At 31.1% G+C, this 23,078-nt stretch overlaps 1 protein-coding gene across 1 annotated transcript in view; it reads right to left on the bottom strand.

Moving 5' to 3' along the window:
* The window catches only part of LOC106466344 (low-density lipoprotein receptor-related protein 1-like), a 98,445-nt gene that overhangs the window by 53,458 nt on the left and 21,909 nt on the right, over window positions 1-23,078 (bottom strand). The window lies entirely within an intron of this gene.

The following is a 23,078-nucleotide window of genomic DNA, read 5'->3' as shown; positions in this document are numbered from 1 at the left end:
GCAATACTTATAATAACTAAAGAGTACCGCAATACTTATAATAACTAAAGAGTACCACGGGACTTATAATAACTAAAGAGTACCGCGATACTTATAATAACTAAAGAGTACCATGGTACTTATAATAACTAAAGAGTACCGCAATACTTATGATAACTAAAGGGTACCATGGTACTTATAATAACTAAAGAGTACCGCGATACTTATAATAACTAAAGAGTACCATGGTACTTATAATAACTAAAGAGTACCGCAATACTTATAATAACTAAAGGGTACCATGGTACTTATAATAACTAAAGGGTACCATGGTACTTATAATAACTAAAGAGTACCACGGTACTTATAATAACTAAAGAGTACCGCGATACTTATAATAACTAAAGAGTACCACGGTACTTATAATTCAGTAACATTTTATAAGAGATGAAATGTGTTGAATAGTAATGCTTGTTTTAAATGTTAAAAGTGGTTTATGAAATTTTAACTACCTTTAGGTTTTTAGACTGTAATTACAGTTGCAATTAATTATAACAGTTGAACAAAACATGTATGATGTTTTGAATTGTCTTTTATTTACCATAGTGCATTTGTAATTATAGAAGAATATGAAGCAATGATGCTGTTTGTTTATTCTTCTGAATAATTCAAGCTGTTTAAAATACCAAAAGTAAATGTGAAGCCCTATGTAGCTTTTGATTCACCACTTTTTGTTCAGTCGTACTGATTTTTGGGAATGCCACCCATAATCAGTAACCCTGGATGAAGGCAAATTGAAAGAAGAAATCCAGGCTTCTTACAGTGTATATATATATATGGTGTTTTGGATTGTCTTTTACTCACTGCAGTGAACCTATACTTGTATAGGATTTGGAGAATATGTAGAATGTGTGAATTGTATGTATTTTTAGTATTTTAAACAGCTTTTCTGCTGAATAGTACAAGAGAATAATTTAGTGACTTGGGCAGGATTAATGTTAATGAAGATTGTGATCACTTCCAAAATAAATGTAATTTACCACATAAGAAAAACAAAACGTTTTTTGGTAGGAGTGGTGAATAATGAAGATTTGTTTTCCCTTTGGTATTGAAAATTAAAAATCAAATTTAAAATGAAAGTTTATGTGAAAGATCTTATTTTCCTTATGATAACTAAATCATTGTATAATTTAATTTTGCTATAAAGTATGAATATAATATTATCATGACTGCTGGGTTAGTCTTATTGACTCATTAGGATGAGAAAGGATTAAAGTTTAGAAAATAACTTAATCCTACATAATACATTCTTAATGTTTTTTGTTTCTTAACAACCAGATGGTTATCCAGAATCAGGATGAAGAACTAGATCGCATCCAAGAAAGTACTGGCACACTAAAAACTATGAGTCGACATATTGGATCAGAGCTGGATGAACAAGCTGTGTATGTTCCTCAAAACAGGAAATTTTTATTCTCTGTACAATCAACAAATGTTCTACACAGATACATCACACTTGTAAAATTTCAACTGTTTTAGCAAATTATTTTCACCTTTATATAGTCAACAATTACCCAGAAAGAAGTAAATTTAAAGCATAAAGAAACATAAACAGAGAATAATGTTAAATTTAATACTTTGAAATTTGTGCTTGCTCTTACTAATAGATTAGATAATTAAGGCATGCTCTGGCAATTTGCTCTTTGTTTGTCTGGGTGTTTTTCTGTTGTATGAAGCACTTGTATAGTGATCCATGGAAAGGTGGATCAGAGATTGAAATCTGCATGATGTTTTACCTAGTATTTCATGATAATATCTAGCATAACTTTTGAATACCTTTTTTTATGTAGAAAATGCAAATGGGCCTTGAACTCTTTACACTCAATCATTTTCTCTTTCACTTCCACATATTTAAAAAAAAAAGTTACTCACGTAATATAATATTAATACAAAATCGATTTACTTAACAAATCTTCACTTTCCTTTTTTTCCCATCTCATTTGTTTTACACATTATTTTAAGTCTGAAATATAAACAAACATATTTATGAAATATTTTGTAAAAAAATTAAACCAAGCAGTTTAAATTTTATTGTTCTGTAAAATTTTGTGTATATACATTTAAACATAAAATATATCAAAAAGAAATAATTAAAATATACTCTCATTTATCTTTCTTTCCTGGGGCCAAATGATGCCTAGTGGTTAGTGTGTTGGACTGTCAATCTGAGTTTCCATGGTTTGCATCCCATTTCTATTGAAAAAAAAAAAAAGGTTCCTTGCATTTTGGGTCGAAGGGTATGTTTTAAAGAGGCAAATCCCATTTGTTGGTGTGACAAGAATAGGCCAAGAGTTGGTGATGAGTGGTGTTGACTAGCTGCCTTCCCTTTAGTCTATCACTTCAGAATTAGGGATGGCCTATTGAAATAGTCCCAGTATAGCTTTGCACATAATTTAACAAAACAAACAAACTTTCTTTTCTGTCTTCTTTCTCATAAATTTCTTACATACACTTCTAGGAAGTAAGCAACATGCATTATGTTTGTTAATTGTTTAACCCTTTAAAGTGTGGTGTTCACCATTATTTCACCTTTGGCCTTTTATTAATGACTAACAAACATCTCCAAATCTGAAACACAGGTTTATCAAACACTTGCGATGATATTTGTAATGCCTTTTGAAATATGAGTTTGATATTTTTTATCAGCTTAGGATTTATAATACAATCAAAACCACTACATAGCATAGCTATTTACTGTACTGCTATTCATGCAACTGTTGATACATATACTATAGTAGACCTAATAATAGTGCAATAAAAATAGTACAAATACATAGTATTTATCCCACTTCACATATAAAACATAATCTCCTATTGCTAATTTAGGTAACATATTCAAAAAGATGTAGTCTCTTACCTTTGACTGAAGGCAAAATATGATCCTAGCATTGATCAATGGTCTGAGTTTTTTTAAACAGAAAATTAACTGCCATGAAAATTACTTCAGTAAAATATACATAAAGGGAATCTCATTAAGTTAATTTACTACTTTTCCATGGATTACAAATAATATAATACTATAACTAAATGATAAGAAGTCCTGCTCTGCCTCAAGACTTGCCTAGGCAAATTGAAATCTTTTCAAACTTTTTACATTCATGTGCAACTGTTTAAAGAAGAAAGGAATATTTATAGTAAATATATTGCAAGAATAAAAAACAATTCCATGTTCCAAATGACATATTTGTGATTTTGCCAGCATCAGAAATATAAAAATGTTACAAACATAAATGTGGTTAGTTTGATTTTACAGTTCTTGACATCAACAACTTCTAAAGTTCACTGTTTTTAAACTATTTAAGCTAGAAAAAAGCTTGCAATGATTGTAGAAGCTACAGATTTGTTGGTTAGATTTGTCCATGGACCAGTTGTATTTGCACGGGTGGGAAAATTAACATCTACCACTATCTCGATAATAATTCCAACAGAAGGCCAAAAATTGAAAATTAAGCTGACAATTTCGATTTTCTTTTAATTACTTCATCCAAAACAAATTTTAATAAAACTTGCATGTTAAAAACTTCAAATCTCAACATTTCAGTTATAATTTTACTTTTTCAGGAAAATTGTGGTCACAAATAATTTTCCAAAGTTTGATGTCACCATTTTTACTGGATAATACCTGGAATGCCGGAACTGGAAAGTGTTAACTTAGCTTAACTTGCCAAGTTTGAAAATCATAAAATAATATTTATTATAAATTCAAAAACATATATCTGTTACAGTCATATTGAATTGTTGATGCTATTTTTACATATTTGTCTTATTTTTTGGTGAGAAAATTTTTTTAACAATTAACCCCTTGTCACAGGTGTAACATTAATCAAATTATTTTAGAATTTATGATTTTGCATAAACATATGGCAAGAAGTTATTGATGTTAGCTTTATGTGTGCTGATAACATTTATGTAGCCGCTTACTATTTATACATATAATATGGCTTGAAGGAGATTGACAACTGGTGCAAAAATTACTTACTTTTTAACAAATTAGCATTATAAGAAATAATGCAAAATACAGCTAATTTGTTAAAAACATGATTTAGAATCACATCATTATAAGAAATAATGCAAAATACAGCTAATTTGTTAAACATGATTTAGAATTGCATCATTATAAGAAATAATGCAAAATACAGCTAATTTGTTAAAACATGATTTAGAATCACATCATTATAAGAAATAATGCAAAATACAGCTAATTTGTTAACAACATGATTTAGAATCACAGCTTTATAAGAAATAATGCAAAATACAATTAGTCTCTTAAAAACTCAATGCTGAAGTATTAGGGCATTTTAAGAAATAACACAGAATACAGTTGGTTTTTGAAGAAAAAATATGCTTGAGAATTAGAGCATTATACTTTTTCTAAAATTAATTCATATTGAAAATCAAATTTAGTGGTGATTTGATTCAAACAATTTCTAGTGAAGTATACTGATACTAATTGAACATTATATTTAATGTTCCATACACACTGTTTTTTATACACAGAATGTTAGATGATCTTGGACATGAGATGGAAAATACAGAGTCTCGATTGGATGGAAATTTGAAAAAAATGGCTAAGGCACTTCATCTCTCTAATGGTAAGAAATATCAATAAAACTAATTTAATATTTTATTTTCAGGATTGTGTATCTTATATGAATACTTTTTAATAGAAATAATTATGTACTAGATTAAAATAACACATTAAATCTATTTTAATATAAATAAATACATACTAAATTAAAATAACTGTTAATCTTTTTTCATAGAAATAATTATATATTAGATTAAAACAACATATTAAATCTCTTGTGGTGTGACTGAACCAGTTAAGTCTTCAAGTCAATAGAGAAACAGTTTTAAGATTGTAATCCCCTGTAGTTTTTTCTGAACTGGAATCACCTGGAAATATATTTAAGGATTATAACTCTGTGACTTACAAGCCTTAGTTCTGTCTGTAAAAGGAAATTTTTTTTATTTAACATAAAATACTGAAAACTCATTCTTCTCCTAAAAACTACTTTACATAAATTGACTATTTTATATACATTTACTTACTTTTTTTGCATTTATGTATACTATTTAGTTTGAAATCTAAATTGCTGAAAACTACAGAATAACTGTGTTCCTATGTTCTTTAGTTGTAAAGTTTGGTTCTTTTAGGATATTGTGGGTTTGAAAATGCACATTATTGTGGTGTGTATATTGGCACATATTTTTTCTGCTGTACATTCTTAGCTGCAGAAAAAAGACTGTGATGATCTGTCTCTGTATAAAATTGAAGAATCTCTGAAGTGAGCTCCATCTATTTGAGAACAGGCTGTTGAACTCAGTAGTTTCAGTTTAAGATGTTTTAATAGATATTTTTGTTAATGCAGAGGAAATGGTAAAAATAAGCCCCAGTTACAAATTAATATCAGTGTTAGTTTAGAGTCAAAGTTTCAGAAAAGAAACTAAGTAATGTGCAAAAACATTAGAACTTGTTTCAAGTTTGTGGCCTTCAATTTATGTTATAGAATCTTGATCTTTTACATAGTTGTCCATCGCAAGGTTTTGTTGTGTTTAATCATATTTAGGTAATGGTCACTAAGGTAACTGTTTACATCTTCTTGTGGGTCGTGTTCATAGTTTTCCTTCCTTGCTATTTCACATTAAACAATAGATATTTATGAGTACCTGTTTTGTATAATGAAGCTTTCCACTGAATTTTTTTTTCTTCTTCAGATGGAAGGCAATGGATTGCTATAGGTGTTCTTTCTGGGATCATGATGGTGGTGATTGCCCTATTTTTCATCACTTAATTAGCTAGACATTGCATTTAATATGGGAAAACCAGATGAAGAAGAAGATGGATACTGCTTATGAGTGATTATACACTTTAAAAATATTATTTTTTAAACTTTTTGTTTTCTTACACCAGTAGGTACCTGAGGTTAAATGTTGTCAAAGTCAATTAAGACTGAATATTTGTCTAAATGCTATCACAGAAACAAAAGCTTACATGGTATTTTGAAAGTTTTATTTTGTTTGTTTGGAGTGAAAAGCACACATTACTACGGATATTTTGGTATACCACAGATCCAATTACCAGTCTTGACTTTGCAGTTCAAGGATGGTTACTTCATAATAAATATAATATTCTTGTAAAGAGTTAAGATTTTAGTTCTTGTGTACCATTAGTTGTAATACCAACATAATCCTGAATCCATATAATATGTATGTTTTCTAACTTGCTTATCTAAAAAATGTTTATTATAATAACCTTATAAACAGTATTCCCTCCATGTTGTGCTGTATATTTCTAAGTATCCTGTCTCTGAGAACAAAACTAACAGATTTGTCATTCTGCAAAATCATCTTTTGCTTTAGGTGAAAGGTCAATGGTTGTAGTAACCAGAAAGTTTAAAGTATGGGTGTGTGGAGTTTCTAACCAAGAAATATACTTTGGTTTCTTCAAAACATTTCATCTGAAATTGTTATTAAAGGCCTAAAAAAATCATTCAAAATTTAATATTCATTGACTTTTTTGGATAAAAAAATTCAGTGCTTTATAACCTTGAACACAAAAGCCTTGTCCTTAGGTGTTGGTAATTTATGCTTTGGTCATTACTACAAGGTGTGTCAAAATTCAGAAGAGGTTTAGTTGTTTCATTTTGGATAAAGTCTTTTGATGTATTGTGTTTCTAAGATGGCACATAGGGCTGTTTATTATAATGTACTGATAACTATACTGAATGTAGAAGACAATAAGGAACCATCGAAAGTTATTCATAATGTGGAAAATTTTATTTGTGTATGAATTCCATATTTGTATACTTGTTAGAAACACTAAATCAATTTTGCTTTTTAATTTTACAAACTACCAGTGGAAAAGTTTGTAATGAGTAACCATTTATAAGCTCAGCTGGCTGATAATGTATTACCAAGTGGTCATACATGTAGCTAATGGTCAGTTATTTCATTTCATCTTTATATTATAGTGATGGATTTTGTCTTTTCATAATCCTACATTTTTTGTCAACCATTATTATAGTGGGAAATATCAATGATGGATAAATGATACAACAAATGTGGTTACATTACTGAAAACTGATAGAAAAAATTATTTTGTAGCTTACTGATATTATGAAAATTTAGAAATGGGGTAGTTTCTTGCTGGAAAAAAATAGTGATCTTTGAAACATCTACTGTTACAGCTACTTAAGGAAACTTAAGTCCAGACTTAAAATTTTACAAATGTAGAAAATGATGCAAAGTAGCTATTACATTGAGCTACCAATTTGTTTATTTATTATACACTGTATTACTACCATACATAATGTTATGATAGGCCTATTAAAAGTATACCTTTTATTTTTTTGCAACATTATTACTATTATTTTATCAAGTTATCTTTGAAGTTTATTAAATTTATTAGAAAAAATAGTATTTGTAGCATGATTAATTTCTTTTCCAGATCAAAATATAATGTCGAAAAAGCATATTTATGTGTGATATGATCCATAAGAGCACTATATCATGATAATTTGTTATGTGATGAAAATATTTCTAAACAGCTTCTTTAGGCAGTTTGTTTTAATTTACGATAAGTTTTGGTTTCCCTCTCAGAAAACCTCAGATTTGTTTTTAGTGTTTTAACGTAACATAGGCAGTTTAGTTGTGATTCCATCAGAAATTACTGACCTATTGGTATTTTAAAGTTTCTTAAGTTGTGTGTGGCCATCAGGTGCTAGTGTAGGTTTTTTTAGTTGTCCAAAACATTACTAAATATATATCCCTATAAAGGCATCTGTATTATAAACCCCTTAGCAGTTGTAGGATTTGAAAGTAGCATAAAGAAATATTTATGAGTCCAATACACTGTTAATGTAATGAAACTTGTTAGATGTGTTTGTTTAGTTTTCATAGTGTGCGTTGATAAGAGAGTATACATACATGTATATTGCAATTTGTGGTGAACTAAAAATTTCAAACATGAATAAAAGGGTGTTGCTTTTGTCCAGCCACAACATTCACAGACACATTGTTCTTTTAAGAATATAAAGTATTTACATTTTTGTAAATATGATGATAGTGATGAAAGTGAACATGACTATAATGCTATTATACCAGTAAAAAGAAATGTAAAGGTATTTAAAATTTTGATATCGAAAAGCTCTGAATTTTAAAAAATTAAATGCATTTTGGTTTAGAATTGATCCTGTTTAAGTCTTCATTTACACATATTTCTTGTATGTGTGTGTATATATATATAATTATTTTTTTGCCTCTAAATTGTTTAACAACTTTCACAGAGTGGAAATGTTTCAAATATTAATACTCATTATACGTCATTCCATTATTACCTTTTGCTTTAGCTTTGGTATCTTTAAAGAAAATTAATTGTGTAAAATTAGTTTTTTGACTACTGGGTTAGGATATAAGATATATATATCTAATATAGCTTATGTTGCAGGTGCTAAGTCTAGATAATTTTCATGTAACTTGATGCTGTATTTACCTTTCGTGGAAGGTCTGGCATAGATAGTCTTATGTTGATGGCTGTAAAAAGATTATAGGATTTATTTGTCTTCAATTTTGGCTTAATATAGTAAACAATAAGATTCACGAACACTACTGTGAATGATCCTCTAACTTCTCAACTGAATATGTAAAATGCAGATTTAATTTTGTTTCCTTAGTTTTGATTACTTGCTTAAAGTAAGATACGTAAGGTTGCAAATTCTCGTTTTTGTAAAGCTGTTTCATATGGAATCTAGATTTATTTTCAGAAGTAAAAATTATGAACAAAGCAACAAATGCATGTTTACAACACACACACACAATGTTCTGTTTGACAAATTGCTCTACTTTTTAAACATCAACCTAAATCTAACTTAATTTGGCAGCTGTTCGGAATGCTGGTTCATCTGTGCTATAATTGCATATTACTTTAATTTTACAATGTAATTTATATGTGAGACAAGTGATATCTAGTGTAGAGTTAGTTGCCTCTGATTCTTCCATTGCAAAACTGGAAAGCCTTTTTTTATGCACTATACAGGTTGACTTCAGTAATGTTCTATTTCTGAGGAAGGTAACAAAACAAAGTAATAAATAAGACATCTGAAGTTTAAGTTGCTGGAAGATGTTAGTTTTTAATCTGTGATGGCAAAACAGTGTTTTAGATAGTTTCTGCTTATGAAGGTTAAATCTGTGACATATATACTAAAAACCATGATTAGTGAAAAGAAATTGAATGTATAACAGGGAGTGATTTTGTAAACTTATTTTAATACATGTTAATAATTAAGCCTGAATGCTGTTTAATTATTTTTCTTTATCAAACATGAGAAAGCAGTTAGTAAGATATTACACTGATGAGTAAGCTTGATAGATGCTCAATTATTACTCTGTATTATTGATCCTCATTTTGATTGTCCTGCATGTTAACTTGTATAGAAATTAAATTTTGGAGGGATCAAAAGAAGAGAGAAATAAATATGTGAGCTAGACATACACTTTTATCAAGATATGAGACTTTAAGATTTATGAGCGAACTATCAGTAATAATAATAAAAATACTTTTTGTATCTTATACAACTGTGTAGGGTCAGTTCTTTAATCACCTCAGAATTTTATAATAATTGTAATTTTAAAACATGCATATGCGTAACAGTTTGCTCATAAATCAGTTTCTGAGGAGTAATTATACAATATTAATTACAACTGTCACATTTACAGTTGCGAGTTAAGACTTGATAAAATATGCCATTGTGTATCATTAAAGAAATTGAACTTTTTTACAATAAAATGTTTCATATTTTGTATCCCCTGCTTAAAAGAGGTTTATATGAATATTGAAGGGGTTTTTTTTCCACGAAGTTTTTTTGTTAATTTGAGCAGAACAAATCACGTATAAAACAATAATCACATAACAAGAAGAATGTGTTTTGATTGTAATAAATGTGTACATAAACTCCCCTATCAAAGACACGCGAAAGATCCATTGGATTGGATTCCATGTCATCGACTTTTCTGTGCTGGTAAGAACTGCAGAAGCTTCAGTCAGCTGTTTATGACAAGAGTTGTTAGCAAATGGGAGTAAATATCTGAAAAAGGATTCCCATGAAATATTTTTTCTGTTCCCAAGCGAAAAATATTTTTTTACAGTTTTATTTCAGGATTCGCCTTATAATTTAAAAGAAATCAAAGTCCAAATAATCACAATTGTACTGTTATTAAGGCCACCGTAGTGGGTAACTAATTATTGGTTAATATTGAAGAGATGACTCTATGTGCGATGACGTGTATAACTTTAACGTGTGGGAACAAACGGCAGTAAAACATAGAGTAAGCATGTTTTAATCTTAAATTGATACTTAATTCTATTTCCCCATTAAAAGTACACTAGGATACGAGTGTTATACTTAAGTAGAGATATTAACGACGAAAATATTGCAGAAACTGTTTGAAACCGTGAAAATGCACATTATGTTCTGATTTCAATTGGTGCATATGTTTTGAGGTACTCCCGGCAAACAAACGAAGACAAGTGTTCTAAAAAGTTTGATCTATGGGGATGACAATATACTGGCATTGTTTTAAACTTTCATCAGTAGTTGGTAATGTAAGTATATACAATTACTGTTCAATATAGATGCAGATACATAGATGACTTAAATACGTCAAAAATGATCTCCTACCATTAGAGCATAGCACATCTCCAGCGGCTGTATCTTGTTGATTTTCAAATTAATTTATAAACTCAATGCTTTGTTGTAAATATATATATATATGCAAGACTACATATATAATGCGTAAGATGTACAAATTTAATTGGTATATTATATAACTATTTTCAACGAGTTTATGAAGATAGAAGTGTGTGTGTGTATATGTGCGAGATGTTTTGCCTTTTAAGCTAGAAAGTGAGTTGAAACTATATTATGAAGCATTCATTAGATGTTTAAATTTTATTTTAATGTGGTTCAATGCGAATGTTTAGTAACAAAAAACTAAATCATCTATTCAAAGAAGAGTACATGCCAAGACTTCAGTTTTCCGGACTACAGTTTGAAAATTAGCACACCAGTTTTATATTGAATACGTGTTTGTGACGCTATTAAATAACCCAAGAAAGTTTATCTTGTGCACTATCTATAAGTTTTTTTTTTCTAAGACAGTAAGCTCCCAGTGGTTCAGTGGTAAGTCTGAAGACTTCTAACGCTTAACAAAAAATAAAGAAGGTACTTTAAGTATGTCGCAACCCCTAAATGTAAATAAAACTCTATGTCAGAAGTTCAAACCTTTAAACTTCACTGATAATTTAGATAGTAAGATCTAAATTCTCAATGTTTTTCAAGGCTTTTCATGCTCAAATGAGATAGCAAAATCTAATATTTTTTTTCAATTAACAAACAAGTATGTCATTATTTATGTGGTTCTAGCGCTCAATTCGCAATCTGCGGGTCGTGGGATCGAAATCTGGCGCTGAATATCCTCACCCTTTTATCTGTGGGTGCGTCATAACATAACGTTCAATTCCACTATTCGTTGGTAAATCATCGGTAGTGGATGCCTTCTCCGCGGCCGGCAGTTCAAAATAGGAGACGGGCATAAACAAACAATATTTAAGTTTTTAAACCTTGTACTCGTAGCTTATTACAATAAAATGGTGTTTCTTCATTGAAATTATAAACAAAATTCTCATAAAATTATTAACTGCGAACATTTTTTCTCTGTATTTGCACTTGACGTAGAATAATAGAAAAACATTTTCAACGTGTAATTTGTAAATGAATGTTCTGAAAGTGATGATAATTTTTAGTTATTACATATGTAAAAGTCTGATTTTCAATATATACCATGTCTATTAAAATATAATGTTACATATAATTTATTATTCATTAAGGGTTGTAATAAGCACTTAATTTGTATTAATTAAAACTCGTGATTTAATAGTACTATGAAATTCTAAACACTTTTACTTATCTAAAATTTTTACAGTATTATCTTGGACCTGTCCTTCGTTATTTTAACCTTTTCAACGTTTTTTTTCTATAGAAATGCAACAAACACATTAGAGAGTTAGACAATATCGACTTTTGGAACATGCCCTTCGCTTCGTGGATGTATTCACACTAGCGCCCTCTAACGATCAAAAATTAAAACGATCGGTGGCACTGGTGATATTGTCATCTTGAAGATGGAGACGCTATTGAGAACGCAGCGTTTTATATAAAAATAAGAATTAAATGTCAGATCTCTCGCATTTTCCTTGAGCGTTTGCGACTTAAATCAGCGACCCATGAACCTACGATAGGTAAGAGTTTCATCACATAAAGTAACTTTGTAATTTAAATTAACTTTTAATTGGTCGGCTTAGGTATGATTATTACATTAGGTGGCTAAGCCTTTCAACTGCGTTTTTTGTACTCGATTGCAACTTTTGATCCTCGTTATAGTTTTACTAGTATTTGAAATGTAAGTCACATTATTACTGCTAACTGAGATTTAGGTCAATTATTAAATTTATTTTTATTTATTTTTTCGTTCCAAAATGTGCATTTCTGTGATCTCAGTATTTTTTGCACTGTTACAATGGTAAACATTCCTCCTTTAAAAAAAGCAAAAAAACAAAAAACAAAAACGTGTGTGACTCGTGTGTATTATTGATAGTCTTTCATTGAACATATACTATAGGTTAATCTAACAGATATTTCCTTTTTTCTTTTTTGTAAAATACTTACTTTAAAAAAAATGTTAATATAATTAGACTGGAGAGTAATTATGCATATTAATCGATTAGAAATATGTTTCACCAAAAATCGTAATATTAAGAGTACTTTAGGTTGCATGGTGCGACTTCCACGTAGAATTTATCTGTATTAAAAGAATGCGTCTCATAGAAAGAAGTGTTGGTGCAAGAAGTAGAAACTGTACATAACTATTATATTGAAAATTGTATTATATAATATATAGGATATTAAATCAATAATCTCATCACTTAGTCCCCAACCCAAAGTACACATAAAACTCTACTATTGGCAATGTCAGGGGAACTGATATATTTCTGGATAAATCTGACACACTTTACAAAAGCTTTGGAAACTCCTAATGATGTTTTAATTGAAAATCAAAAGCCAAATAACAGGTTTACCGTCGGAGTTCTTGTAAGCTCAGATATTGTACTGAAAGTTGTTGATAGTTGAAAAGTTTCAATAAATCACGCTTTCTTCAGTTTCCTCAAAAAAACAAACAAAATTACAATAACATCAACTTTTACAGTGGGCAAGTTCTGATTTTAATGATTACAACGTTTCGACTCCTAGTGTCGGGTCATCATCAGGTAAAATAATATAATCATTAAAATAAGAACTGTAATAATTGATATTGTTTTTGAATTAACTGTTCAATTCTTCACTAAACATCAAACAAAAGATAATATTTAGTGTTATTAGAATCAGTACCAATAATTGTTTACACATTCGTGATTTGCTGACAATTACAAAATTATAAACATTTTCTATGATAAGGTTACAATATATGTATCCTGAAAAAGGTGTGCCATGTAACAACAAGCATATGGATTTATCAAAATTATTAAGAAATTATAGAACAAGGTTAATGCTGTTGTTTCGTCATTAATCTGTAATCAGCTGTATAGTAAATAAAGTAAAACGTATTTTATCCACTTTAAAACTTTTAATACCATGGTGATACAGGTTACATTGAATGTCGTTAGTTCCTTGTAAAAATCCCGTGTTTCTTGTTTTTTGTATTGGAGATACAGTAGTACCAATAAACGCATCTTAATAATTTGAGAACTATTGGAAAAGCTAAAGAGATGCTTCTTCTTGATATATTCACAAACTGTTTTCCACTGTATTTTAATATACATGTATGGTTCAGAGGCGTCGCTGGGTGCTTAAAAGATTCGGGGCTCGGGTCCAAGGCGCGGGAATTTTCGGCGTTTCAGTATAATATAGATCACGGTTTCGTATTCTAATTTTTCAAGACACTAACTGAAGATTTGGGGCACTGTCAAATAGAATATGGACATAGGCCCCGTGTGCCAGCACCTAGTGACGCCTCTGGTATGGTTTGTGTTTTAGTGTTAAGCACTTTCAATGTTCCTTAGCGTCCACAAAGAATTGTAAGCAGTTCGGTAGCCCAAACAAAACAAAAATAAATGCATTTATCCAAAATATATAACTGACTAAACTCACCTTGTTGAGGGTTATGTGTAACTATCATGCACATGCAAATAACCTTCCTCAGCACAAAAGGGCGTTATGTCATCATGAGAAATGTTCGGATAATCATGACCTTATAGTTGTAAGATAGCACATACAATAATTTACTTATTGGTGTATTTATACAAATGTTCTGTACACACAGCGACAAGGATGATTGTTATGGAGTGAACGCCTTTCACAAGCTGGCGAAGCATGATTATAATTATACTTATAAGACATTAGTATTAGGCCTATTATATTTTCACACACTACATTGTTTATCTAGTCTCTTAAGGATTTGTAAGAATTAGAAGAGTGTATAATTATAGTATTTCAACCACATTATATTCGCCAATATCTATTGCCGACGACGCGTTTCGCTCAATCCAGAGCTCTTCATTTAGCTTGTAAAAGGCGCTCACACCATAACAATTGCTGATGTTAGAAGAGGGGTGTTATTTTGGTGAAAATGGAATAGAACTTGGAATATCTAGGCTATACTAGAAATCGAACTTCAACTGTTGAAGATGGTGACCAAGAGGTCAAGTAATGAAATTCAAGCGTTGAGATGATGAAATTACTAAGCCGGGACCAGGAAAAACGAAAGTAAAAGAAAACCAAGAAGAAATATACAGTAAATTCAAAGAGAGCCAATAAGAAATTTAGAGAAAAACTAAAGTAGAAAGGGACAGACGATTAGAAGAACATATCAGGAATTTAAGAGAAGAGTTAAAAGAAAGAGATGTACTGTTTAAGGGAGAATTTAAATGAAAGTAAATTTGATTGAAGACATGGTCGATGAGACTATTGGAGATGTACAGAGAGAGACTACAATAACAAAACTATTGAAGTAAAGAAAGGCATCAATGAGGTAGAAAAGAAATCAATGACAGAATAAAAAATCTGGAAAACGAATTATTAATTGCAAAGCCACACTTCCTTCTGCATCAGCTCAGGGTTTCCATCCTTGAATACCATCTGCTACTAAATATGGAATAGAAGAACATATTTAATCTACACCTATTACCATTATTGCTGTGTTATCTGTTCCTGAATGACTTCCTGGACTATTCCATCGATGACACTACCAAATCCAGTTCCAGAACTTAGCTGGCCAGTTCAACCTCAGCCCACATAGAAACCAGTGAACTATGATGGGGAGGCACCATTGGAGTCATACCAGGTTCATTTCAAAATATAAGGTTTGTAATAATGAACAACAAGCCATTAATCTCTCTGCCTGTTTAAAAGAGCCAACTTTGATTAAATTAACCTTCCAGCTGAGAACTATAACAACTACCAAGCATTTGTAGCTACCTTGTCCAACACTTTGGGAGTGTCGTACCAAAAAAAAGTATCCACAGCAAAAGTCTGGAAGATGTTACAGAAGGAAAAAAGAGACCTTAGCCGAACTTGCGGAAGATTTGAAATGTCTTTCCCAATTATCATACCCGGACGCTTCTCGTAAAAGATGGATTCGTTGGCACATGACTAATTTAAAGACGTCATGACAGATGAGGATCAGGCTGAAGCAAAGTAGATGTATACGTCCTTTAAAGGAAGCTCTGCACTTGGTGATAGAATTATAATCCATTAAATTCGCAGATGAACTAATAAAGGCACCGTCTAGAAGTTACGGGGATATCAGATCTTGCTGTATTGAAACATCAACTCCCCCAGCAACAGAGCAGCCAGTAACAACAAGGGACAAGACGTCATCCCATCCGTATATCATGGCCTCAGAAGAGAAAACCATCAATAAAACTTGGTGAATGGACAGTTTAACGTAGTTTTTGTTAATTTTTTTTTGTATTAGAAATGTTCAAGGGACTTCACAGTCCATAAAATAGCAGTGCTGTAAGCTATATTTTTAATGCTGTAATTTGTTAGCTAGAGAGCCTAAAATGCTTATAAAGTTTGAAGGATGTAACATCAATTTTTTTCTTGTGTATTCCAACGAGGATATTATAATATGACGTTCTGTGAAGCGTTGGTAGGTTAGTTATAGAGTGAGTTGAAAGACAGTCAAGGAGATAGTTGTGTAGAATTATTTTGAAGATATAGAATGAACCAATCACCGTGATAGCTATTGCAGTAACTTTATGAAAGTAATTATTTTATTACAAGTTACAGCTTTTACAGTAAAGAAGAATATTTTAAAAAACAGATATGACGTTTGGATCACTAGTGTGATCCTTCTCAAGTACACAAGTTTTAACGGTAAAGAAGTTTTTAGTATTTAAATAAACGATCTAACAGTTTATTTATATTTTAGAATTGATAGTAGTTACTTTATGCATTTGCATATCATTCCGTATGAACTCGAAAATGAAACTATTTGTACAAGTTGATTTGTTTTGAGTTAATTAACGTCATTTGCAACGTAGGCCTACAGCAAATTTATTGCAGTGTGCGAGTTTGTAGAAACATAAAAGGCGGAAATAAAATAATTTATTATCGTTATGTGGACTGGAAATTTAATTATTTTCGTTAGATAATTTAAATAAACCAGCCAACGAAAGAAAAACGTTACTACAACATTGTCATAATCCATTTCGAATGGGTAAAAGTAGATCAACAATTTAGTATGTAATATTTCAGTGCTTATAGTTGAAAATGTGTTGGATCCAAAAACTGAGAATATAATTATCTTTAGTGAACACTTGAACGTTATAAGTGTGTGTTTTAACTATCCAATTACTGACTTGTTTTGATAGCGTTCACTACCACTGGGATCCACATCATATTGAATAATTTTATGTTTCTGGTTGTTACAACACTCAATGTAAAGAACTGAGTGGAAAAACTGGGTAAAATTACTCATTTTCTACGTAATTAGTGGATTTAACTGTCATAAGTTGTTGGTATTTCTGTTTAAACGTTTTTATGTGATTCGCATGTTGTTAGGGGTCTGTAATGAAAAAAGTCGTGGACTCGCAAGAAATTTAGGACATAAATAGTTTATATTTTTTTTTAAGTCTAATGAAAAAATGGACCCACGTCAGCAATTCTTGGGTTAAACTGCAACATCCATTGGTTGTACAGAAATACCTTAAAAATAGGTGTATAATTAAATATGATTTTATATTCTTTTTGATTACTGACATGGTTTTCTTTTGTACGAAAAACGTAATTTTTGTTTAAAAATGTAAACGCAACACTGACAGTAGGTAACATTTGATATTTGCTGTTAGTTAAAAATTAAGGGTAAAGCGAAAACTCGGTTTCTTGAATATTGCTGACCATTATCAGCTTCTACTTCTGTATCGCCTATACATACTAAATATAGTAGCTATTGATTAAGCGCCGTGATGAAACATTCAACCTTTCCCTAAAGGCACATTCCGTTAGAGAAATGTCACAGTTGAGACTTGTCGATCTCAATATAAAGTTTTTAATTTTTCTAGTTTCTTCAGAAACAAGCTTTTGGGAACTTTTTTAACAACATCCACTCCACTTATTCTTTAGTTGATATTTGAAAGCTTTTGTTAACACATCTTGGGAACTTTTTTAACAACACCCACTCCACTTATTCTTTAGTTGATATTTGAAAGCTTTTGTTAACACATCTTGGGAACTTTTTTAAACAACACCCACTCCACTTATTCTTTAGTCGATATTTGAAAGCTTTTGTTAACACATCTTGGGAACTTTTTTAAGCAACACCCACTCCACTTATTCTTTAGTCGATATTTGAAAGCTTTTGTTAACACATCTTGGGAACTTTTTTAAACAACACCCATTCCACTTATTCTTTAGTCGATATTTGAAAGCTTTTGTTAACACATCTTGGGAACTTTTTTAAACAACACCCACTCCACTTATTCTTTAGTTGATATTTGAAAGCTTTTGTTAACACATCTATCAGGAACAACTAGCCCCGTCTTTTCTATCACCGAGACTTCTTGTTCGAACTTTAAGGAATAACGTATACAAGTTTGCAGACACTATTAGAGCACGTTGAAACACTAAGCAAGATAGCCTGGTATTTAGGGCACGTCCGCCCTGTTAGCCTTGGGAATATAATAATGTGACGGTCAATGTAGTGTTCGTTGGTAAAGAGTATCCCAAAAAAGGGCGATGGGCACTGCCTGCCGGTTGTCTTTCCTGTAGTCGGCAATTCCAAATTACGGATGGCGGCCTTAGTAGCTTTGCCATAAACAACAAAAAACACTAAACAAGACCAGTGCTTGAACTATTAAAACTATTTCCACAAGTTGACCCGGCATAGCCAGGTGGTTGGGGCGCTCGACTCGCAATCAATGGGTCGCGGGTTCGAATCCTCATCCCACCAAACATGCTCGCCCTTTCAGCCGTGGGGTCATTATAATGTGACGATCAATCCCACTATTCGTTGGTAAAAGAGTAGCCCAAGAGTTGGTGATGACTAGCTGCCTTCCCTCTAGTCTTTCACTGCTAAATTAGAGACGGTTAGAGCAGATAGCCTTCGTGTAGCTTTGCGCGAAAATCATAACAAACCAATCCGCAAGTTAATTTGTTTCATTTAATTGTAATTATTGCCAGTGCAATGTAGCTTTACTGATTTAATGTTGGAGTAAGTTGAGTTATATATACCAAAATATGCGAATTCACCTTAAGGATGTATTTACGAATAATTCTGATTAGATTTTTTAAATCAAATTAATCGGAAATTACATTTAGATTAACTTTTTATATTTCCTAATGATGATAAAATTGATTCAAACATTTTTTAGGTTCTGCATTGATTTCAATATTATCTATACTTTAATTACCTAAAGTTTAGTACCTTTAATAAATTGTTAGTTTGGTAGGAAAGGTGGGGTAAGACAGCCACCTTAACTTTGAATGTTTTTCACCAATTCAGATGAATGTCATGAAAAATCAAACGATTTTAAAAGCACTATTTTATTATAAATGTCATTTCTAATTAAAACGAAGATTGTACTAGCCCATTTTAGATATTGAAAAAGTGCGCTTTTTGTATGCTTTACGTATCAGGTTGGATAAAACGCTCTCCATCTAACTCATAACAACTGCATTTAAAGCGTCATTTACATGTTTCCGGCAAGGATAAGGAAGACCTAGCGCAATGCGCAAGTTGGGCGTTATCTAGGACAATGGCTCCAGATAAGTGTGGTAGGACAATGACAAACAGTGTGGCTGAAGCCTACTGCAGAGATATTCGACATTTGTATAGGGTAAAACGACCCCTCTCCCGATGATGAGGGTGGAGGTGGCTTCTTCTCCTAAGCCACACATACTAAAGCAATCGCACAGTATCTTGAACTGTGTATGTCTTACGGCATATTTGGCTGCCTATGACCCTTCATTGTTGGAAATTAACAGAGTGAAATTTCCTGAAATAACTACTTCGAAACTATAAAAAATTTAAAGTACTTACGGCAGATGAAAGCTGTTCAAAAACAAAAAACATGAAGTCTCACTTTGATCATTCCGTCAGTGTGTTTATGCACTGGATCGCATAAATAATAGATACATATATATTCACTTTAAATGTTAGCACGTTATAACTGATGATATACAGGAGTGGCCGTTTTACTGAAGTGGACCGTCTTACCTCACGTGGTACTTTTTCGTTATTTAAGGGGCAAAATAAGGTTTTATTAGCTTAGAGACCTGTGGGAAATAAAACTCAGTAGTTTAAACCAGTATAAATAGTTCAAGATGCGTTAGTATTCTTAAGATCAACCCCCAGCATTTTGTAGCAAAAATATATTTCTAAATAATTAAAATTTAGCCAGAACAGACTTAATAAAGATTTAAAGATTCTAAAATAGATTCCCAGTAGTTATTGGCATTATATACTTAAATACCGTTGGCTCCTAGTAAAGAGCTTCAAAATCAACTTCAGAAATTTCTGGTCAGTGTAGGCTTAGGCAAATTAGTGTAGGTTCAAAAGTAATGGTAAAAAATACTTAAAGAGAACGTAACAATCCTATTTCGTAAGACAAGTCGTAGCAATTTGTCTCATGATTTAACTTTGTTTTCCCTACAATATAACTATAATTAAAGATATTTGTTGATTTACTATAATTATGGTATGAACAGATAAAGATCACTGTATATGTGAACTTACTGTTCACCGACAATTTTTATTCCCTATCGTATCTATAGTAGTGTTAATTGGTAAGATAATGTAATCCCAGTGCCATTTATTCTCATTCTAATTACTTTTTTTTTCCAAACTTGTTATGGGAGACGTGTGTTATGGAGAATGTTAGACCACAGTCAATCGGAGGGCATTATTTGTTTAGGCTATCTGTGCTAGTCGTCTCTAATTTTGAACTGATAGACTAGAGGGAGGGTAGCTAGGCGGCAATATCCACTGCTAACTCTTGGGCTACTCTAATCAAATAGTGGGACTTGACCGTCACTCTTATAACGTATCCACAGTCCAAAGGTGCGGAGCGGGATTTTGTGACACACGAATCTTCGAATTCACATTCACACTACTGACTAACGTAAATCTAGTCCAGGGGAGCAATATCTTAACTTAAAGTTGTCTATGAGTATGATAGTGTAAGATGTCTAGCCTAACGAAATACGATTGTACAAAACATGGCTAAATTAAAAAAAATAATAATAACTTATACGCGTGTTTTAACTTTTAACCCTTTTATTTATTAAACAGTGTTCTGATTCAGTTACTGATGCTAATCTTTTTCAATTCCATTAATTCAAAAGTTCGGGGACTTGGTTTGAAAGTAAATAAATATCACAAAGCAACAAATTATTTATACTTTTTAATGTATGATATTCCTACATAAACCTGATATCGTTAAACGCCTTGAAAGTGGAGTTATTCAGTAGTATGAAAAGTAGGTTATTTCATGCATCATGAATAAGGCTTTCAAACTTCCCTATCCATCATGTTCAGAGCAGATATTTCTGACAATTACTAGGCCTACTACGTGATTCAATCTAGACTAGGCTGATTATCGACGTAGCTTATGGCCAGTTTCGTATTCATGTGTGATTATACACACCCAAAAGTTTCTCAACTGTTATATAAACTGTGATATTCTGAATATGAAACATAATAAATTTTGGTGGTTTACACACTACAGTAGGACTTTTCACTATATATCGATTAAATAAGTTGACGCGTGAACGCAAAGCTAAAACGGGAGAGATTTTCATTTGTTATAGTCTAACCTAGATTCAATACCAGCACTTTCAGTCTTTATTTATTTATACTTGTTTACTAATTTCTTCGAATAAAAAGTAATTTCTTATTTATTATTATTTTGAATTCAAATATAAGAAGTTCTCATAAACTACAACAGAAATAGAGATAAAACAGGAAGCTTGTGGTAGTTTTTTGCTGGTGTTCTGACAAACAAACAAAGAAGACATCCTCTTACGAGAACTTACTACTTTATTTTTGTATTTCAAATCTTCCAGTGAATAACTTAGATCGTCCATTTTCTTCATTTAATTGAATTGTTTCGCAGGGGACTTAGATGTTTTTGTATTTTATTTGAACAACAATATAAAATTATTATTACAGTTTGATTTTTTGAACTTAAACGGTGTTTTTGGAATTTAATTTTCATTTCTCAATTTTATTGTTATTTTTGTTTCTTTTTTTTACTTTTCAAGAATAAATTGCAAGGAGTAACAATTGCAAAGAGTAGCGATTAAATGGGGTGATGTGGTACATAAACCAATCGCTTCCAGCGTTGGATCAGCTGCTTTTACCGCCATCTTGTCATGCTGCTTGAAAAGAAAAAACAATTGACTTTCCATCGCGGTGGAAATAAACAAATTAACAAAAACCAAAAAATCACGATAAAATTAAGAATTGAAAATGTACTTCTTACAACAATAATTGAATTCAGGAAATCAAAATTATGATAAAAGTTTTAAATAAAAATTTAAAAATGTGATTGAATTTAAAACTGGTGACCTCTACGGGCTTTCACAACAGTGACATGTTTTCCTTCTTCGTTAGAGTCAGGTTTAGTCTAAGTAAGTTATCGAAGAATTGTTAATTATTTTATTTTATTAATATTATCAGTTGAACCTAAAATTTGATCTACTGAGACTGCAATTAATTTTTTTTTGACATGGAGTACATATTTTAAAGGAATATTTCAAACACTTTTCTATTTTTGAATGTACTATTTCATTTTAGAACCAATATTAAACATAAGGTTTTAGTACACAGAAAAGGATTATTTAAGAATGTAGATCATTTGGTTATTTTAACCCTCAACTGGTTTCATTTCTTTGTTGACTGGGTAGGGTATGTTTCCAACAGCGATTTTTGATTGTCTCTACTATCACAATATATTTTCACCTCACAGTAATTTTACTACAAGTTGATTTAATTTTTCAGAGTAAAAACTGATACTGGCACAATGATACTGTACTGTAAGTATTCGTAATACCGTAAGAGAAACCTTTATACACACGTATCTGTACAAAATATAAAACATATTTATCATAGAAAGTAAAAATATCAAGATTTGTTTTAATATTACGGTGTAAAAATTAACAGACGGTATAATAATTATTTAGAGCTTCGAGAAGTTTAAGAAATAGTCATTTTAGTAATATTATTCTATACATTCAGTTTATGATAGTTCGTATAAAGCAGTCTCCCCTGTTATAATGATCTTGAATTCCTGGTTGAAACTTTTTATCCCTGTAGTGGATATGAATTCATAATATTCAGTTTTGAAGTAAATAACTGGGAAAAATAAAGTGAACGAGATAATTACTATTTTAGACTGAGGAGATCGTTAACTTTAAGTGTTCAGGCTAGTTTTGAGATAATTACTATTTTAGACTGAGGAGATCGTTAACTTTAAGTGTTCA

The sequence above is a fragment of the Limulus polyphemus genome, unplaced genomic scaffold, assembly GCF_000517525.1.
Source record: "Limulus polyphemus unplaced genomic scaffold, Limulus_polyphemus-2.1.2 Scaffold2230, whole genome shotgun sequence".
In the NCBI taxonomy this organism is placed as follows: Eukaryota; Metazoa; Arthropoda; class Merostomata; order Xiphosura; family Limulidae; genus Limulus; species Limulus polyphemus.
Note: the sequence above shows the minus strand (reverse complement) of the source record. Positions and strands in the feature narration are given on the sequence as shown.